We start from the raw sequence: 22377 nt of genomic DNA, 5'->3' as shown, positions 1-22377 counted from the left end.
GGGACTCCCCCCACCCACTAGTCACCTTGGGTGCCAGGGGTACTCCTTCCACTCCCATAAGGAGTACCAGAAAGAGACAAGTGGGAGTCCCAGTACTATCAGAAAAATCAAACAGACCAAAACAACACCACAGAAGCTCTGAAAATTAAACTGACTTTGGAATCAAAGCATGTAAGAGGAGACCAAGACCTGGGTGCTGACGAGGTGATTGCCTGCTAAAATAAAATACTAGAATCTCTTAACATACCAGATTAAGTGTCCATGATCGAACTGAAAATCACCTGTCTTACTAAGAAACCAGAAAAGCACAACTTGGATGAGGAAAGAGGTTAACTGATGCCAAAACTGATATGAATCAGATGGTTGAATTATCTGGTGAGTATTGTAAAGAGAATTTAGAAAAACACTTCATTGGTCAATTACACATTTTTTTGAAACAATAAAAAAATTGAAAAATTTCAATGAAAATTAGAAAGAGCATGAAAGAGATAATACAAGATTGAAAAATATAATTATCATCATCATAATTAAAAAACTCTCACTGGCTAGGTTCAATAGCAGATTGAAGGGGCAAAAGATGATAATCAGTGACCTTGAAGAAAAATGAATAGAATATACCCAGTCTGAAAAACAGATATAAAATAGACTGAGAAAAAGTTGAACAGAGACCTGGCTCTGTGAGACAATAACAAAGGATCCAATATTTATATTATTGGATTCCCAGAGAGAAGAAAGGGAAGGAGGCTGAAAACAATATTTGAAGAAATAATGTCTGAAAAATTCCACATTTCAGTGATAGATACAAACCTACAGATTCAAGAAGTTGATTAAACCCCAAATAAGACACCCATCCTCCCCCAAATACACACCAAACACACCATAACTGACTTTTGAAAACTAAAAACAAAACAAAAAATAGTCTTGAGAGCAAAGGGAAACAGCTTATAGGAAAAGACAAATTTACACGACGATGAATTTCTCATTTGAAACCATGCAGGCCAAAAGGAGGAGGTACATTTTCAAGTGCTGAGAGAAAAGAATGGTCAGTCATGAATTGTTTATCCAGTGAAACATCTCTTTGGGAATGAGAAGAAATAAAGCTATTGAATGATGAAGGGAAAATGTGGGAATTGTCACTCTCAGATCTACTCTTCACATTTCAAACAGAAAAAAATGACAAAAGAATCTTGGAGCATTGGTAAAAAAGGAAAAAAACAAAGGAAAGTGAAAAATTATGGGTACATACAATGGAAATCCTTTATTTCATAAATTTTATAAATCATATCCGATGAGTAAAACAAAATTATAAAACCAGTTTTTACTCTTAGCAATGATGTGTAAAGATGGGGAAAGTGAAGATCTACCTAAATGGAAACGAGGTTTCCACTTTCAAAGTGGGGAAGTGTTGTTATCAGCAGTCTGTTTTGAGTCACATTTGTATCAAATTAGGCCACAGTTAATAATTACCTAAATGTAAATTGTCTAAATATACCAATCAGAAAACAGAGACTGATAAAAGTGGATTAAAAGAAAGAATGACACAACTGTACACTGTTTACATAAAATTCACTTCAAATTTTGTGACAAAAGTCAGTAGAGAATAAAATGATGGAAAAATATCTACTATATAAGCAATAAAATTAAAAAATAAGATTGGTTATACTATTATAGTAGACTTCAGATCAAGGAAATTACTATAGACAAAGAGGGGCAATATATAACGGTAAAAAAAAATCCATCAGAAAAACATAATGTACCAAATGTGTATGCACAAAATATAAGGGCCTCAAAATATGGTTTATCCTAATGGAAAAGAAAAAAGAACATTTATGCAAGTTAGAATGGCCAGCAGCGAAACTCTAGCTTGGCAAAATTCCAATTTTGACCATTTTATTATCACGTGATCCATAATAAAATGTTGTGTTTCTATTTAATATTTTAGCCAATGAAGGGCCACTGATGGTTTTGGAACAGTGATGTATCATAATTCATACTTGTGGGCTCAACATGAATGCAGAGGGGGAGAGCCATTTAGGAGGTTGTTGCTAATGTGCCTACTCCATAGGCAGTACAAACTATTATAATGTTTTTTGTAAGATCAAATTTTTTTCCAAATTCTCATTTAAAATGTTATTGTTACTTGTTTAGGCTATATAGTAATTTGAGTAGTTTAAAATGAATACTTACATTCATATTGTTTTAGAGGATAAACAATAATGTAAATGCTAAAATGCATATGTTTGAGATGATTAGTGTGGCTTAGTTCTGGCTGAATATCAAATACTGATTTATATTAAAAAATTTATGGATATTCCCTAAAAGATCAGGAATTGTATACCTTATAACTCTTTTCTTGTTAATGTTTAGGGAGCCCAAAAATACTGTGGGAATTTTCACCCTTTTTTTATAATGCTTGTTTGCAAGAGAACCATGGAAACTTCATTCAGAAGATTAAAAAACCTGAGATTTTCCTGGGAAGATTTAGCATGAGAGGAGGAAAGAGAGTTTAGCTTGTTTCCCATTGTGACCCAATGCTTCCCTCCTTCTCTGAAATCCAAACAAATTAGACTTAAACTCTACCTATGTATATTTAATGACTCAAAACCATCCCCAAATTCAGACCTCACTTCCTTGTAAAGTTCCATCTTCTAATTTAATCAACATGGTCATTGCCATGGCAGAGTCTTCTGTGATGCATGATTTTCTCTGCTGTTGGTCAGCCTTGCAAGTGTAGCACAGTCACATAATTTGACTTTTTTTCTCACGAGTTATTGCCTCCTTTGAAAGTCCACTCTTTTGCACCTTTATCATATAGGGGTAAACCTAAGGCTCCTTGGTTAAATTCTTAATCACCTGATATGTAGAAAGCCTTAAATCTGATAGCTCTGCACATATCATGCACCATTTTCCTGATCTTGCTTAATTGAGGCAGAAGATTTAATATTAGATATTTAACTGTGTTTTTGTACGGATTTTTTTGACGGATATATAGTTATTCACATACTTTATCAAGTTTCCAAAAGATGTGCTAAATGGTACGGGCACCAAGTTATTGACTCTGAATTGATCTAAAACACATATGTTCTCAGACATAGACACATATTTGTGGTCTGCAGTGTTGAAAGTTTGAGAAAGCTTTTGGTGCAGCCAGAAATCCAAGGCAGCGGAAACTGGATTATGTTACTGTGGAGCAGTGAGCAATTATTTACTTAACCTCAGGGCTGCATAGGCTGAACTGAACATCCTGATTCCTCAGCCTAAGAGGGCTTAATATTAGCAACTAAAGTTCTGGACTCCTCTAACATGGAGGATGGTGGAGATCACCAATGTCAGGCTTGCCCCTAATGATACATCAGATATACTTGTACTGTTTGCCAGTGTGCCAGTGAATTGGAGGGGAAAGTACGTTACAGAGATCAGGCCTTGGAATGTGGGTCTTTGTAGATGGTCTAATCAAGAATATAAGACAAAATATGGAGGGGCTTGTATGATAGTCTAGAGGGGACCATGGACTTTGCAGCTGACCATCAGTTCAAATCCTGGTTCTGTCAATATCTGTGTCACTTTGCACAAAGTATTTACCTTTGTTATGCTTCTTTTCTTTTTGTAACAGTAGCACTTCACATGATTATTATGAAGATTACATCGGTTCCATACTACTGAGGACACTTGCCTGGCAGGTTTTAAGCCCTATATCCGCATTTTCAACTATTATTTAAAAGAATGCACAATGTGTCTTTTCATTCTTACACTTTCCTATTGCAGGACAGAACACATCATTCAAACTTACTGTTTCACAGTAATTCAAGCATTATTTACATTTTTGTAACAGACTTTTTAAGTCAAGGAGCCTGTCACATTTAATACAATTCCTTGACCTCTCAAAGTATTTTTTTATTCGGAAATCATAAACGGTTATAAAGTTTGTTAACCAAGATGGCAGCTCCTATTAGGCACCAATAACTCTTGTGTGAGGGTGAAGCTGAGAGGTAAGGAAATGCTGATTGTCTCAATATGGTAAGTTTTAAATTTAGTCAGCTACCAAATGTTTCTTTTCCCATTCTTTTTCCTAGCCCTTGGAATCCATGCTGACTGAGCCCATCTGGGAACGCAAACCAACCAGATGGCCATTGTGAACCATTGGGGAGACCCTGCGGCACTGAGGGCTAGTTTCAGAAAAGCAAGCTCTTTGGGACACAATGAATATAGGCCTAATTTATATTTTAGGGCTTCAGGAGGAGATTAAGGCCAACAGTGGCATGGTTTTAAACCACAGTTGGGAGAGTTTTTTGTCTTTATGCCAGGGAAACTGAATTATAAGTTTGGGGAGCTTTGCAAGTCTGAAAAGAGATGCCATAAAAACAAAGGGAGGCTGAATAATTGTATGGCTTGCAGATTACAAACAATATGCAAAAGGATTGAGGTGAAAGAGCCTCATCAAAGCAATGCCCTCTTCAATCGATTTTTGTCACAAGGATTATGACTTTAGGAGAGGTATAACTAGCAGGGGGATAAAGGAGTGGCATTCCCCATCATTTTAATGCCAAAGTACTTGAACAACTGATAACAAGGTATTAGGAATTGAAAATATATTGTGGCCTTAGCCTATTCAGTCTGGTGTCAGGGTTGAAGGGACATGGTTCATGAACTTGAGAAGCATCAGTGCACTAGTTATGGGGCATCCACAGATCTCATGTGTCCAGTGTCTTAGCAAATAGGGTGATGACAAAAATTAGTTCTGGCTTAAGTTAATCAGTAAATCAGATACAGATACTCATCTGGCATTTCAGACATGATCTTAATCCTCTCTTCATCTTTTCTTTATTAGATGGCATATTTTAGATTTAATTATTTCATTGAAGATTCTTTTCCTATGGGAGATGTTTCATAAACACTGATGAAGGATTCTGAGACAATAAACTGAAGCTCAATCAACACCAGTCTAAATGAAAAATGCAATGAATGTTTGCTATATTTTTCCATACTTGATGACTCTCATAACTATTAAATAATATTTTGCAATTCACAGTTGCCTTAGACAGCTTGTGACTGGCTGTATCATGACTATTAATTAATTATATGTTTATTAACTACCAGCAATGTGTTGAGGTGCTAGGTGCAAGGGGAGGCACAGATGAACACTCTTCCTACCTTCAGGCATCTCACTGTCTAGTAGTTTGAAAAGAAATACTAGAAATTATTATACAAAGTGCCAAGTGCAATGATAGAGATACATTCAAGATATTAAGATGCCACCAATCCCTATAGCATAAATAGGGTTACAGAGAGGCAGAAAACGCAGAAAATGGAAGTGAGTCGGAAGGATAAGTGGAAAACATCACAATGTGTGAATGTTTGTCTGAGAGTTCTGGGCTAGTGAGATGTAAATCTGAGCCCCATCCAAGTGGGTGTGTGACATTCTCTCATTAGTGGCTTTCAGTCAGGATGTACCAGGCTTTGAAAGGTCTTCAGTCCTGTTGCATTAGTTATCTTTTGCTGTATGACCAGCTACTCCCAATCTTGGCAGCTTAAAGCATTGTTATCTCACATGCTTTGTGTGGATCAGCAATCCAAGAGTGGTTTAGTTCAGTTGTTCTGACTCAGGGTATCTCAGGAGCTTGCAGACAAGTCCATGGACCTGCAGTCATCTAAGACCTCAGTTGCAGAGGGTCCAATTCCAAGAAATCTCATTAGCATAGATATTGACTTTAGTCTGCAGTTCCTGAACATGTGGGCCTCTACACATGTTGCCTGAACATTCTTAGCACCTGGAAGCCGATTCCCACAAAACAAGTGATCTGATCAAGAGCATGAGACAGAGAGAATATCTTCCCAAGCTGGGAGCTGCAGTCTTTGGAGATATGCCAACACTTTAGCCAGATTTTATTCAGAAGTGTGTCCCTAAATCCAGCTGACACACTAATGGAGAGGAATAAAATTTCATGTATTGAAGGAAGAAGAATTTCAAAGTGATTGTAAAAATATGTTTTAAACTACTAAATTGCTGTGATAACAAGAAATCCTGGCTAAATTTAAAAGTCCTGCTTTTCTTTAAAGTCACTGGAGAGCTGTGGATGCATTTAAATCTGAAGAAACTAAGTTCCAGAGGAATAGTGTCTTCTAAAAAGATTGAGAGCCAAAGGATGTTTCTATGCCTAGAGTCAGTTGATAAAGTCAGGTAGGGATGATACTGACATGTTTTTCTTTTAAGTACTTTCTCATTTTTTCTTGAATTAATGATTAATGATGATTAATCATAGAGAGCTTTTATTATCTTTCTACAACAAATCAACACAATTCAGGATAATCTACATAATTCTAAGGCCTTATTTTTTATAATTTCTCTAGTTTCTTCCTAGTATTAGATATAACAACCAGTGAGGCCCCTCTACCAGTATGCATCCAAATTTACCACCAGTGAAATCTGTAACAATTGTACTATCACAGGGTGCCAGGGACTTTCCACATTCTGTAGACTCTACCAGTGTAGGATTCTCTTTGCTATCGTGGCCATCATCTGAGATGGGCATGGCAACTAAGGGTTCAGACTCCTCAGGGATGAGAGTCACCCCACTAAAATTCTACACAGACCAGGGGAGATGTTAGTTGAAGGAATGAGTCTTTGGCACAGATAGAGAAAGGGTATGATTAAGTATTAGTTATGGGCTCAAGATCAACTGCAACAACAGTCGTAAAGTAGCTATCTGAAATGGGGCAAAATTACTTACAGAAACAAGTGCCCAAGGAATGGGCTAGAGTGGATACTTTTCCAAGTCAAAACACTCATTCCTCTGTTGCTAAAAATATCTATTGCTGATGGTTCATAGATGTATCTTTTATGGGAATTTCACTGGGCTGCTGAGAACAGCTCTCTCTAGTGTTGCACTCGCACCCAGAAGATGATTCTCAGCTAAAAATTGGCTGAAGAAGGCATACAAAGCCCTGGCCATGTAGCTTTGATTGGAGACCACTCTTTCTCTAGTCCCAACTAGCTGATATCCTGGTTGCAACCACATTGTGGGTCGGCTTCTCCCTCTTCCTAACATGCTTTCTTCACTTCCTTATAGGCAGATCCCCCAAGAGAGCTTCTATATAAATCTTATGTATCCAACTGTGTCTCCAAGTCTGTTTCCAGAAGTCTCTGTCTAAGATGGGATATTGGAGAAAAAGAGAAGGAAAAAGTATTATTAACTTAAAAAAAAAACAGACACATGTTCAAAGACACTGGTAATTCAGACTTTTACCATCCATCAGGTTGTCACTTGGAGAAAAATGAATTACTCAAGCGACGTTCATTATCTGCATACTTTCTCTAGTCATTACTTCATTTTAAATGGGTGTTTTACACTTATAAAATTATAATGTGGGATAACTTTTTATTTAAAGATAATAAACCTATCTTAGGTTATGTTCTAGATTCAACTCTCTTTTCCAAATGCTGTCCAGCTGCCCCGAGGTGATCACAGGCCCATCACTAGACCTTTAGCAGTGAATTCACAGAAGGGCAGGCATAAAAAATCAACAACCTCTCATAGACTCACAGACCCCCTCACTTTGCAGTCACTCTCCAGCAACTGGACCTACATAAATTCCAGATTTTTCTTCCAGCTTTGAGTCATTCATTCATGTCTGGGTTTACTAGTGACCATTCTCTGATTCTTCTCTTCCTTTCTTTGGATCTTATTTTCCTTAAGTTCCTTCCACAATTTTTTATTGTCTAATTTTATAATAAATTACTTTCTTCAGAATACTTACAATGGTTTTACTTCCCTGATTGATTCTCCTGATTAGTTCAAATGTCCTTAAACTGCACTACAAAATATGTAGTTTTCTTTTTTTTTCTTCTTCTTTTTTTTTAAAGGTATTTATGTAGTATGGCTTTGATAAGCCTTTTCAATATCTTTCTCAATGTTAGGAATTTTTTAGACGTTTTACTTGGGATATACTTTCCTAATCGATTTATTCATTAATTTATTTTTTTATTTTTCCTGTTCTATTTGGACTCTACCAAAAAAGATGTTGCCACTTGTACTCTTCTCCTTTTGATCTCTTACTTCTCCATTTATATTTTTCCATTTTTTAATCTTATATTGATAGCTTATAAAGGTGCTCCTAATAAAGGGTTAACATATTGATTTATTCTTCAGGTATATCCATTTTTATATTTAATGTGCTTTTCAAATTATTGATTTCTCATGTATCATATTTTATTATGAATACCTCCAGGTGGTTCTTCTTTAAGACTTTTTGTTCTTGATTTTTATTTTCAAGATTCTCCCTTATTTCCCTGGTTATAATTAACATGCTTATTTTAAATACTTGTTCTTTCTGGTCCTTTATTCTGTTTTATCTAGTATATAATAATTGGTTTGTTGCTTTTACCTTAGGGTGACAAAAGGTGTAATAGCGTTTTCTTTGTGTGATAAGTCTAGATAAATTATAACCAGGAAACAGCCAACATATTACCATTAAGATTGGCAGGGAGAATAAAAGAAAGATTCCTATTATTACCACTCCTATCCTATGCAATAGGCTACAAAGCACGTGAATAAGTATAGTACGTAGCTCTAGTAGGTAGGTAAACAAGCTGTATTTTTGTTTGTTGATGTTATGATTGTTTACAAAAGTTTTCCTAATATACTTTTTTTACCAATATAAAATGCATCAAAACTGATACAATATCAACATACATAAGCTAAGCATTCCTCTACTTTGGGCAAAACGATGCTCAGCATCACTCACCATCTGGGAAATAAAAATCAAAACCACACTGAGATACCACCTCATACTGGTCAGAGTAGCTAAAATAAACAAATCAAGAGACTATAGATACTGGCGAGGGTGTGAAGAGACGAGCACTCTCCTACACTGTTGGGAATGTAAACTGGTGCAGCCACTCTGGAAAACAGTATGGAGGTTCCTCAAAAAACTATCCGTAGAACTCCCCTATGACCCAGCAATAGCCCTGCTAGGGATTTACCCAAAGGATACAGAAGTGTTGATGCATAGGAGCACATGTACCCCAATGTTCATAGCAGCATTGTCAACAATAGTCAAATCATGGAAAAAGCCTAAATGTCCATCACCTGATGAATGGATCAAGAAGATGTGGTATATATACACAATGGAGTACTACATGGCAATGAGAAAGAATGAAATATGGCCATTTGTAGGAAAGTGGATGGACCTGGCGGGTGTCATGCTAAGAGAAATAAGTTAGGCAGAGAAGGACAGATACCATATGTTTGCACTCATAGGTCTAACAGGACAAACCTAACAGAGGACCATAGGGAGGGGAAGGGGGAAAGAGAGTTGAGGAGAGTGAGGGACACAAATCATGAGAGACTATTGAATACTGAAAAGGAATCGAGGGCTGAAGGGGGAGGGGAAGGGCAAGGGGGTGATGGTCATGGTGGGGGGCACTTGTGGAGAGAAGCACTGGGTGTTATATGGAAACCAATTTGACAATAAACTAGTATAAAAATACATAATAAAGAAAGTTATAATAGCAATAAAAATATATAAAAAACCTAAGACTTTATTTAATAAAAAGAACAAGAACTGTATAAAAAATCCTCTCTTTTAAAAGACACACAGAAATATTTGAAATAAAAAAAATGAGATGCAACTTGTCCATGGAGAGAATGACTTAAGAGTTTATACACGGGGGTCATGGACATACACCAGAAGGGCCATGTGGTTCAAGTACAATATAAAGTTTATGGAAGGAAAACTTCCAACAGAGTAGTACAGAGCTTGTGCAAACCCCTCAGGATTCTACAGCTGAGGTAGAGTATATAGATGGTCTGTGCTCAAAGTGGCCAATGGTCCCACAGAGAAAGGCTTGCCTTGGCCAATAGATTGGATGTACAACTGGTTGTACTCCAAGAACAAGAACAAACTCTGCCCCTAAACCTCATTACGTATCTATAATCTCCCCTAACAAAGGGAGGGAACACCTAGCTGTTCTAAATAACAGGAATTTTAGCAAAGAATTTTCTAGCCAAGGAGCAGCCCTGAGGACTATGCATATGAAAAATGGAGATTTGCAGACAAGGGTCATGGGAACAGCTTTGCATGCCAAGAATACTGCTCAGCCAAAGGCTGAGCCAGTTCTCTGATAAGCTAGTGACAGAGGGCACACGAGAAGTCTCCAGGGCCATCCAGAGTTGTCTCTCATCATTAACACTGTAAAAATGATTATTCTTCTAATTTTAATCCAGAAAAAAATCAATATGTAATTCCAAATAAAATTCCAGCTGGTTATTTTGAAGGACTGAACAACTTATTGTAATATTTATCTGTTAAAACCTGTTTGTTTTCTTAAAGAGAAGACGCCTACATCCTAATAGATATGAAGATATATTATATGAACACATAGTAATAAAAATACTCTGGCACTGAGGCAGCTACAAGCATACAGACCATTGGAACAGACTAAAGCAGGGTTCCTCAACCTCAGTCTTATTTATATTCTGAGCCAAAGTGTTGTTGAGCTGGATGTAGGGCTGTTCTGTGTATGGTAAGATGTTTCGGCCTCTACTCACCAGATTCCAATAGGACCCCCTGGGTCTTCACCCAGCCCGCCCTGGTTTTGACAAACAAAATGTTCTTCAGATATTTCCAAATGTCCTCTGGAAAGCAAAATTACCTCTCGTTGAGAACTAGTAGATTAGATGGCTCAAAAATAAAGCTATGTTTTTTTATGGAATTGGCAATATAAACCAATGGGGGAAAAGCTTAATTGATGGCATTAAGAAAACTGGCTCACATATAGAGTAAAAGAAGGTCGGATCCATTGGTGTGCTGGACAATGGCTCACCCAGATATGTCCCAGCCCTAATCTACAGAACCTATGAAGATTCCCTTAAAAAGGGGTCAAAGGAGACTTTGCTTATCTTCAGGATTTTAAGATGAGGAGATTAATTTGGATTATCCAATGGGTCTATGTAATCAGAAGGGTCCTTATAAAAGAAAAGACAGTGTAAAGATGGAAGCAGAGAAACTTGAAGGTCCTGTCTTACTGGCTTTGACAATGGTGGAAGGGGCTGTGAACTAAAGCATGTAAGAAATGCAGCTCTAGAAACTGAAAAGGCAAGGTCTTGAGTTCTCTAAAGCTTCCAAGAACAGCACAGCTTCAGTGGCACCTTGATCTTGGCCCAGTGAAATCCATTTCAGATTTTTGTTCTTCAAAGCAGTAGAAGCATAACTTTGTATTATTTTAAGTCTTTAAGTTAGTAATAACAGCAATAAGAAAGTAACATAGACATCTATTTCTAATTACATATTAGAAAGGATCAAAACGAATGTTAAAAGGATCAAGACATATACATAAAACAATAAATGGAATAAAGCCAATAACAGAAATATTTGGAAACTAATTTTGCACTTGGTTTGGGTTGGGAATTTTTCATGCAGATCTATAAAGCATACATTCTCAGGCAAAAATCAAACATATTTAAGCACATCTAGGATTTAATTCAGTGGATAGAGAAACTATTTACAAAATCTGGACAGAGTTGAGGGACAAAGGTTTAACTTAGAAGCTGCCCCAAGTGGCAGTGACAGTTGGGATCAGCATGAAGCTGACCAAAATGCTTAAAGAGGAAACGCTGGGTACTGAGTGGGCCAGAGGGGGTTTCAGGGAGCTTTGAGATAACCTTGGGAGTCTACCAGACTCTACAAATGAGTCCAGGAGAGACCGGAGAGCACTTCATCTCTCATTTTCAGTGGATCTTGGAGCTCTGTGTAAGCAGGAAGTAAAGGCTGAAGGAGAATTTTGACTGTCAGGTGGATCACTGAAGATGTGGCACATCATACAGATACTGTCCTTTGGTGAAATGCTTTAAGGCCTTTAAGGAAATCTTTGTTTAATCATTAGCTGAGCATTAAAATAATCTGGCATAGACAAGTGGCTACTTGTGACTAAAAATGCATAATTTACAAAATTTGTTCAAGTAAATTGCTAAATAAACAAATAGGCACAGCAATAACAACAAACAACTACACCACACTGCGGTGGTACACACACTGAATTACCACATTACATTACTTAATTTTTAAAATTAATTAATTAATTAAGAGAGAGAGAGACAGAGACAGAGAGATAGCATGAACAGGGGATGGGGAGAAAGAGAGAGGGAGAGAGACAGAGAACCCCAAGCAGGCTTTGCACTGTCAGCACGGAGCTCAGTGCAGGGGGCTGGAACTCTTAAACTGTGAGATCATGACCTGAACCAAAACCAAGAGTCGGACACATAACTGACTGAGCCACCCAGGGGCCCTACCACTTTACATTATTTAAAATGTCTAGATTTCAATAAAAAAATTACAAGACTTGCAGAAATAAGAAATTAAGGCCCATATGCTGGGTGAAAATGCAGGCAGTAGAATAGAAACTGTCTTTGAAGAAATCCAGACATTGGCGTTACCAGAAGAAGCTCTGTATCAGCTATTTCTAATATGTTCAAAGAACTAAAGAAAACCATGTCTAAAGAGCTAAAGGAGCACATGCGAATGATGTCTTACCAAATAGAGAATATCAATAAAGAGAGAAATTGCTTAAAAGAAGTTGAAATTCTCAAGTTGAAGTCTATAATTAATGGAACGAAAAATCTCACTAGAGGGCTGGACTGCAGATTTGAGTTGGCAGAAGAAAGAAGTAGCACCCTTCAAGGTAGGTCAGTGGAGATGATCCAGTTTGAGGAACAGAAAGAAAAAAGAATAATGAAAAATGAATAGAGCCTCAGAGACATGAGACAGCAGTTTGAGCTGCTGTGTTCCTTTACTCAAGGTCACTGTTCCCCTCAGGAGATAGACTTTAACATTATTGTCTTTTTTTTAGGTTTTAGAATCCACTCCCTACACATACAAGCTTTTAAACTTAGGGATCATAGAATTCTATGCTTTTAGTCCTGGGCTACTAAACTGACCCTTGTGGTTCCCCTCAATTTTATCGACACCTTAAAAAATAGTCCATTTGTAAATATTCTTTCTCAAATTGTCTTATATGAGTAATAATTATACACATGTTTATTAAAGTAGACAGATGGAGAACACATACTGGTCTGTCATCAGGGGAATAAATATGTAAAACATGGTGATATAGGCACTATTCCACTGCTAAAAGCACATTTATAGTAACACTTCAATACTTTACAGCATGGAATAAAAAAAAACCAACATAAACCTATAGTTTTATGTGCATTTAAATTCTGTGGGATTTTTTGTGTTTTCAAATATAAACATAGATATTCAATGACATGTGCTATAGTGGGAGCCCAGGGAAAAAAGAGGGAGATGGGAGTGATATCAGGAATGAAAGGAAGAATAAAATTATATATGTGGAAAGCTTTCATGGACACATAGACTATGTCATGAGCTGAGGAGTTTGACTAATCGAACGCCTGCATGGATGTCCAGAAAAAGGCAAGTACATAAAAATAAAATTAGGAGTTTGACTGACAAAGCCATAATTATGAATTGAAGATTTCTTAAAATGAAATAAGGCAACTTCATTTAAAAGTGGCATAATAATGATTATTCTGCCTATGATGTCCAGATTCAACTCAAAAGTAGAGACATTAGCTCAGTGAAAGTAGCCATTTTGACCAGATAGCTTAGGAGAGAATGAGGTATAGGGTCATGAGTGGAATAGGGGTGTGGATGGTTGAGGGTTAGAACTGTTGATGGGTAGAACAGAACCCTGGAATGTGGTAATTAGAGATTGGAGGGGCACAATGAGGATATACATAGAGCCAGAGATGAGGTGACACTCAATAAGGGGGCATAAAACTTCTTTGCTTATTAATTGGCCATACGTTTTCAGACAGTTACATCTTACTGTTCTCAATGCTGCATACCAATGTATTTTTATATTAGGTCACATGGAATTGTCCCTGAATTAAAATAATGATATTAAAATGATAAACATTTTTGTCTTTGACTAATCCAAATTATCAGAAATGATGGAAGCCACTGATCATTGATGGGAAGGATAAAAAAAAAAGAGTAGGTTTGATTGGTGAAGGAGAGGTCTTTGAGGAGGTGGTGAGAAAAGAGAAACACCAGTTGTCACTCTATTCAGAAAGGAGAGATGACTATTTATTTTGATTAGCATTTCATGTGCCTGTCAAGCAAACCCAAATAATTTAGATGTGGGAGAATGTGGGCTGTGTAAAATTTATTTGGGGTGATAAGTGTGGGAAGGAGATTTGGCAGGAAGATTCTAAAGATAGAGAACAGAAAATTTTTAAAAGAAAACTCTTTGGATTATGACATTGGTTTAACTAATAAGAGTAGAAATTGTTTAATGCCAGCCGTTTCTTCATTTGGAGGATATTGAATTTTGATGTGAATGATGATTAAACTGCATCACACACTAACTTTAACTTACAAGCAGCTGTGTATTCTTAGTGGATTGGTTTCAGTAGGCATGTTCCAAGAAAATGGCAGCCCACAACCAGCATTACTGAGTGTCTTTGGAAAGGGAATCTATGTATCTAATTGCTTATTTATATGATCTGAGATTAAATGAAAGAAGCTATGTTTATTCTGTGGAACAAAAAGGGCCAGCTGGATTCCTGTGGTACTAGCCTCTAACCAGAGACAATCTCCACCAGGTCCAGTTGATCTCCCTCCTCACTGATGGAATGAATTTTCTCAGAGGTAAGTTTACACATTGAATCGCAATTTGGAGTAGTCTCATCTGGACAAGAGAAATCTTCATTCACAGTAAAGGTAAAGGGTAAAGAGAAAGGTGTTCTCTTATATTGAGAAAATAGTTCAGAGTTCAGTCTTGCAAGAGAGTCATATACTTGGCAGTCAAAAGTACTGTTAAGATTTTCAAGACCCAGAAGTCATAGTCGTTGCTGTTACATCTGTTTCACATGTATGCTCAAGCCCCCAAATCACAATGGCGGAGATTACTGTTGTTCTATTTTCCCAGGCAGTTGTTATTTGTGCTCAACTGTGCAAGAAGCATGCCTCTTTTTGACGTAAGTTTCTAGGCCAAACAGAAAAGCAGGTGGGGCAGTGCTGTGATTCTGCAAGCTTTCAGAACCATGCAGCTTTCCCCTTATCTGTGAGCAGGGAAATGCTTTCTGAAGTGATGTGAACATTCACCAGACTTCTGTGTTACTTTGAAGTGCTTGTCTTTCCTAGCGGTTCTGACCGGTCTTCAGGGGGAAGTGGAATTCTCTAAGCTGGTGCCTTATGGAGCGTGGAGAGTCGCTGGTGTGCAGCTGGCTTTAAGAGAGCAGAAGCCAACGAACCGAGGGCGGGAGGGGGTGGGGAGAAGGGGATGATGGGCATGGAGGGGGGCACTGGTGGGGAGAAGCACTGGGTATTATATGGAAACCAATTTGATAATAAACTATTATAAAAAAAAAAGGAGCAGAAGCTGCAGCGAGAGACCATTCTCTCTCCTCGGAAAGTTTCGGTGCTCTCCAGGCATGTAATGAAAGCAACACAAGCCCTTGGCGGACTGACTTCTTTGCTTCCCTGATGATTTAGCTCCTGTGAGAAACAGGAGAGAACTGACTTGTGGCATAGGAATCTCACACTGGCTGAGGCCCTCATTGTCCTCTTGAATATTCATTGCTTGTCAACGGGAGCAACAGGGACATTGAGTTATCACTAATCTGTGCATGTTACCAAGGGGAAAAAAAACCGCCATCAAAGCTGCCTCTGTGTTCTACATAAGGTGAACTGAATATTTACTCTGAGTCCTTTCACAGTCCCAGGTTTGAATAATACAGAGTATGTATAGTTTTCATAATCCAATATTTTATAAATTGCATTTCCAAGCAGTTAGAGATGTATCACAAATAAAAATTAGGAATCCAAATTGCTTGCGGGTGTGTGAAAGGACGGAGGAGTTCTCTAAGGTGTGGGTGGTTACTGCAACATAGAGCTCTTTATAAATGGCCCTTAACATTTGTTTTGCTTTAATTATTTATTTTGAGAGAGAGAGAGAGTTGGGGGAGGGTCAGAGAGATAGGAGAGGGAAAGAACCCCAAGGAGGCTCTGCCTGTTGTCAGTGGGGAGCCGCATCCAGGGCTCAGACCCACAAACCATGAGATCACGACCTGAGCAGAAATCACTCAAGCGCCACTCAAGCACCCCTGGCCCTTAACGAAGAAGAGAAGAGAAGTGGGGACGTAACTGGAGTTGACAGCGTACTTGGGTGTGATGATCGGAGGGTACTTTCATCTCTGATCAGCTATGGAAATCCTGGTAACCTGTATATCAGATCACGACACCCTCTCCTTGAAACCCTCCAATAGCTTTCCATGTCACCGAGAGCATCAGTTATTGAATATTCCCCTCAAGGCCGTGTGATTTACACCCCACTTCACCTGCTGTTCCCCACCTGCAACTCAGCTGTCTGCCCTCTTGTATCACACACCACCTTGCTCACCCGCTTCCAGGCACACTGACCTCCTTCTCCTTCCTCCAAGTGCACTTCTCCCGTAGGGCCTTCCCACTTGTTTCCTGAGCCTAGAAAACTTTCCACCCTGCAAAGACTTCATGGTTTGCTTTCTCATTTCCTTCAAGTCTTGTCTCACCTATGATGCCTTTTCAGTGATATTTCCCTAGCCATCCTGTCTAAAATTGCTTCCCCGGCTCTGAGGTATCTTGTCTCTCCCCAAATAGTACTTTTCACAAACAGAATATATATTTAATGTATGTTAATTGCCAATCTTCCCATTGGGGTGTAATCATGAAGGAAGCTATTCTAATCTAATCTTTTGTGTTCACTACTATCTCTCCGGCAACCAGGACAATGTCCAGAGCACAATAATCACTCCATAAATATTTGTTCAAAAATAAATAGCTGACATTTATTCATGTTCCTGCTCTGCTATGCACGCCTTTAGCTGCTTTTTATATGTATCATTTATTACTCACAACAATACAATAAAAGCAGCGGTTCTGCTTCCCTTCATTTTACTTAAGGGAAAACAAATGCAGATTTTGAAATACTTCAAGATTATCTCACTCGAAAGTAGTGGAGTGGGATGTAAATGCTGATACCTGAATCTTACAGATCAAACTCTTAGCACTATTTTACTCTATTAACTGCAATATAGTACTCTACTTACCTGAGACCTATATTTTATTAAGATTTTTTGGTAGGATTTAAATTTATTTTTCTAAGGTTATTTCAAAAGAGTCTCATAACCATATCTCACGCAAAATTTATGCTGGGTGTGGAAACTTGCAAATGACATTTACTGTTTGTTCCAACAGCAGAGTATGCAAACACTTTAATACCTTCTGCAATGCTGCAGAGCCCATAAAACCAATGAAATCCATACTTTTTATAGGGATATGAAACAATGTATCTGAATAATAACACTGTTTATATCTCTTAGTTTTATTTGTAGACATTAATTATAGAAATTATAAATTTATATTTTTTTCTTTTTAAAGAAAAATAATGGCCTTTTAAGATGTTAAAAATGTGTTATTTATGCGGAACTTTCAGAATACAGATAAGACAATAAGTTCATAGATAGTGACCCCTAACCCCAAATAAGTTTTTAGCAAGTCTTAGTTACACTAAGAGTAGGATAGTTAGATGATAATCACACATTTCGTTGGCTGACTGAAGAACTATCTATTGCCTCCTATAAACTCAAATTAGTTGTTTATATTCATTTATCCTGCAAATAAAGAAACACATAAAATGTTTTAGAGACAAAAGGAAATATGTACGTATGTATATTGTTTAAAGTATCCATCACTTAGATTATTCTTCCATATCCACAAGTTATTTTCATTTGTCTTTACACAGGCAAATGGAATATTTACCTTTGTAGAAGGAAGCCATAAGTATTTCTTATTTGATTATAGTGGATGAAAATGGAGTAAACTAAATTCTGAACACGTTTTCCCCTAAAGCTTTCAGAAAATATACCATGGGAGCATCAATAGATGATTTAGACTTTTATTTTTAAAGTTGATTTATTTATTTTGAGAAAGAGAGAGAGAGAAAGCACTAGCAGGGAAGGGGCAGAGAGAAAGGGAGAGAGAATTCCAATTAGGGTCCATACTATCAGCGCAGAGCTCAACTCAGGGCTCCAACTCATGCTGAGATCATGACCTAAGCTGACATCAAGAGTCAGCTGCTCATCCAACCGAGGCACCCAGGCACTCCAGATGCTTTAAATGTTTTATATTCAAGATTAAAATTGCTAAATTGGTTAACCCCCTTTGGCATATATCCCCCCCTCCCAGTGATGTGACAGAGAATTATGTACACCTGTTCTCATCGTGTTTTGTGTTCAAAATCGATTACTTTAGAGGACACTGAGATGGACACATTTTTCAAAAGGGAGCACGCCCCCTCTTTGAAATTCCCATGTAAGACAGCATGGGAATTATCCCAACCTGCTCTGTGTGTCCAGTGTGAGCCTGAAAAAGTTTATGGGGAAGGAGATGGAAATTAGAGGAATATGAAGAAAACTAAGGGAAGAGGAAAGTGAAGAGAAAAAAAGGAGAAAGTGGTGTTCTTATTTTTCACTTCCCCAAGAAAATTTACCATTTCAAGGGCTATCACTTCACATCAAAGGCAGGTGACTTTGGAATCTGCTGGCCTCATTACAGCAGCCACTAGCTACAGGAAAGGATTCCTGCTCAAGGAGCCAGAGGGATGTGGGTTCAGGGATACAATTCTCAAAACAGAATACATGAAACTTCTTTATTATCTGATCACAAGGGGTTTTCTTAGTGAGACATGAAGAGTCACTGTCTTTATATTTGATTCAACACATACCGTTGACATGATTCATTTCGCCTATAACTTTTGAGCATCTGTCTAATGGGATGCAGTACATGGAGCTCGTTACTTGGCATATGGGCAGTACTAATAATGCTCTGCTATATAACTCTTCATTTCCCCACTCTGGTTTCTGTAATGGGGGAGGCAAAGTATTGCCTCATAGTCTTAGCACCCTACATTCACTTCTCAAACACCTGTCCATTGGCCTGCCTCTGCAAATTGACCTTGCACTAATTTCTCAGCAGACTGTGCTGCAGGTCTGTCAGATGGACAGCTTCTTGCTGTCTGCTCCTTAATCAGACTTCCTTGTTACTCTCTCCCTCTTCCCAGATCCCATCTCGACTTAGCTCCTGCCTTACGTAAATTCCATGGGTACGCGTTGGTGAGATGTTAATTTGGGAAACATGGCTTGCAATCTGTGGAGCAACAAGAACAGCTGGTGCTGCTGCTGTTTAGTTTTTCTTGGCAGACGGACATAGAATTACGAATGGGGAAATTTGCCTCAGCCTTGGCTGCCACTTCCTACAGAAATGTTACACTCGCCAGCTCTCTTTCTCCTAGGCCGCTCTAGCACCAGGGCTTAATATTTTAATGTGTTCCCCTACATGCATGGTCCAGAGTTTCCTGCATAGCCTTTGTTCTAAAGTTCATACTCAGTAGTCTTTTGGCCATGTGACCACAGTGAGAGGCAGATTTGATGCACTAAGAATATGTCATTCCATATTCCCAATAATTTTAGCTTAATACTTAACTGTGTTATCATCTATTTGTTTATTAAAATAAGTATCAGTGAGCATCTTAGTCTTCTAGTTTATTATAACAAAATATCATACACTGGGTGGCTTCAATGACAGAAAATGATTTCTTACAGTTCTAGAGTCTGAGGAGTCCTATATCAAGGTGCTAGTCAATTTAGTTACTGGTGAAGGTCTTCTGGCTTGCAGATGGACGCCTTCTTGGTCTATCCTCACATGACAGAGAGAGAGAGAAAGCTCTGGTGTCTCTTCTTCTCATAAGGGCACTAATCTCAACATGGGGGCTCCATCCTCATGACCTCATTTAAACCTAATGGCCTCCAGAGACCCCACCTCCTCATACCAAAGACCCTACACCTCCTAATACCATCACATTGGATGTCAGAATTTCAACATGTGAATTTTAGGGAGACAAAACCATTCTGTCCATAACAGTAAGTTATAATCTATGTACCATAAGTTAAATGTAGAAATTAACATGATTTGAGCCATCAGCACAATCTTAATATGAAAACATTTTCATTACTGCAAAAGCTTCTTGTGCCTCTTTGCTATTAATTCCTGTGAATTCCTGTTTCTTACTCCCAGCCGGCCACTGGCAACTACTACGTTTTCCGTCACTATAGTTTGCCTTTTTTAGAATATCATTTAAATAGAATCATGTAGTGCGTGGGATATCTTTACTGTCTCACTTCTTTTATTTAGCTTCATGATTTAAAATCCATCCATGTTCTTGCGTATATCATTAGATTCTTCTTTCTTTTTTTTCCCCTGAGTTTATTCTCCAACTCATGGACATGTGGGTTGTTTCTAGTTATTACCTATATGAATAAAGCTTGTATAAATATTGGAGAACAAGTCTTTCTGGAAACATAAACTTTCATTTGGGGGGGGTAATATTTAGGGGTGGAATCAGTAGGTTGTATAAGCGTACATTTAGTTTGATAAGAAAGTATCCCCCTAAACTTCAAATTGCATACCATTTTGAATTTCTTCTGGCAATGTTTGAGTTCTAGTTGCTCTATAACCTTGCGTAAACTTGTCAGTTTTTAAAAATTTTAGGGGCACCTAGGTGGCTCAGTCAGTTGAGTGTTCCAATCTTGACTTCAGCTCAGGTCATGATCTCACAGTTTGTAAGTTCAAGCCCCATGTCAGACTCTGAGCTGGCTGTGTGGAGCCTGCTTGATATTCTCTCTCTCTCTCTCTCTCTCTCTCTCTCTCTCTCTCTCTCTCTCTCTCTCTTCCCTCCCCTGCTGCCCTTTCCCCACTCATGTCCTCTCTCTCTCTCTCAAAATAAAAAAAATAAACTTAAAAAATTTTAACTATCCTAGTGGGTTGCAATGGTATGATGTTTTATTATGAATTTCCATATTGAGTAATGATATTCAAGATCTTTTCATATGCTTATTTGCTGTTTATATAGCCCTATTTGGTGAATTTTCTATTCAAATATTTTAGCCATATCTTATTTCTCATTATTATAAGAGATCTTTGTATTTTATATACACCAGTCTTTTGTTAGACATATGCTATACAAATATTTTTTCCCAGTCTATGCCTGTCTTTTCATTTTCTTAACAGCAGTTTTGAAAGTTGAAAAAAACAATCTTTACTTTTTGATATTTTATCCTTATTTTATTTTATAGTTAATGCTTTTTGTATTCTACCTAATTCATCTCTGCTAACCCAAGGTCACATAAATTTTGGTGTGTTTTCTCTAGAAATTTTATAGTTTTAGATCTTCTTTTAGGTGTATGATTCATCTTCTTCTAGTTAATATCTTATAAGATAGATAGTAGAGTTTGAGGTCCATTATTTGCATTTGGATATTTAAATGTTCTAGCACCATTTGGTGAATATAGTTCCTGTTATCTGTTTTTTTAATTTTTATTTATTTATTTATTTATTTATTTACTGTTTAGAGAGAGAGAGACAGCATGAGCAGGGGAGGGTCAGGCAGAGAGGGAGACACAGAATCTGAAGAAAGTCCCCAGGCTCTGAGCTAGCACAGAGCCCGACGTGGGGCTCGAACCCATGAACCGTGAGATCATGACCTGAGCTGCAGCTGGACATTTAGCCAACTGAGCCACCCAGGCACCCTAGTTCCTGTTATCCTAAAATGCCCAGAAAGAGAAATCTCCCAAGTATGGCTTTGATAAAGCCTAGATATAGTTGTATGGTGTAATTTTAATTTAATATAATTATATTTTTCCATGCAAAAGATATGTTGATATGATTTACTTTTATGACATCTCATTTCTAATACAGGGCGCCTGGGTGATTGAGTCAGTTAAGTGTGCAATTCTTGGTTTTGTTCAGGTCCTGATCTAAAGATCGTGAGATTGAGCCTAGTATTGGGCTCCACGCCCAGCGTGAGGCCTCTTGAGATTCTCTTTCTCCCTCTCCCTCTGACCCTCCTTGCTCATGCTCTCTCTCTGAAAAAATTTTTTTTAAGTTAATTACAAATTAAAAGACACTCCTATCATTATTTTCTATAACAACCTAATTGAGCAACCAAAGTAATTTAGTAATAGCATTGCTTCCATTTGGACAAAGACTTAAGTATTTCTATCTGAAAGAACTGACAATTATATCATGTAAGCAAGTAAGAGATTGTATTCTAGTAAGTATTTGTGGAAAATTATTAGGTGAAGTCCTACAGTGAAAAGGCAGTTACTATTTACAGAAGCTGTATTTGAATTCACAATATGCTTATCTCTAAAATTTGGAGAGAAATCAATACAAAAACGCAGAGAGAAAATATGTTAACCACTAGGTTTTTGTATTGATTTCTCTCCAAATTTTAGAGATAAGCATATTGTGAATTCAAATACA

This window comes from Suricata suricatta, chromosome 5 (genome assembly GCF_006229205.1).
Source record: "Suricata suricatta isolate VVHF042 chromosome 5, meerkat_22Aug2017_6uvM2_HiC, whole genome shotgun sequence".
In the NCBI taxonomy this organism is placed as follows: Eukaryota; Metazoa; Chordata; class Mammalia; order Carnivora; family Herpestidae; genus Suricata; species Suricata suricatta.
Note: the sequence above shows the minus strand (reverse complement) of the source record.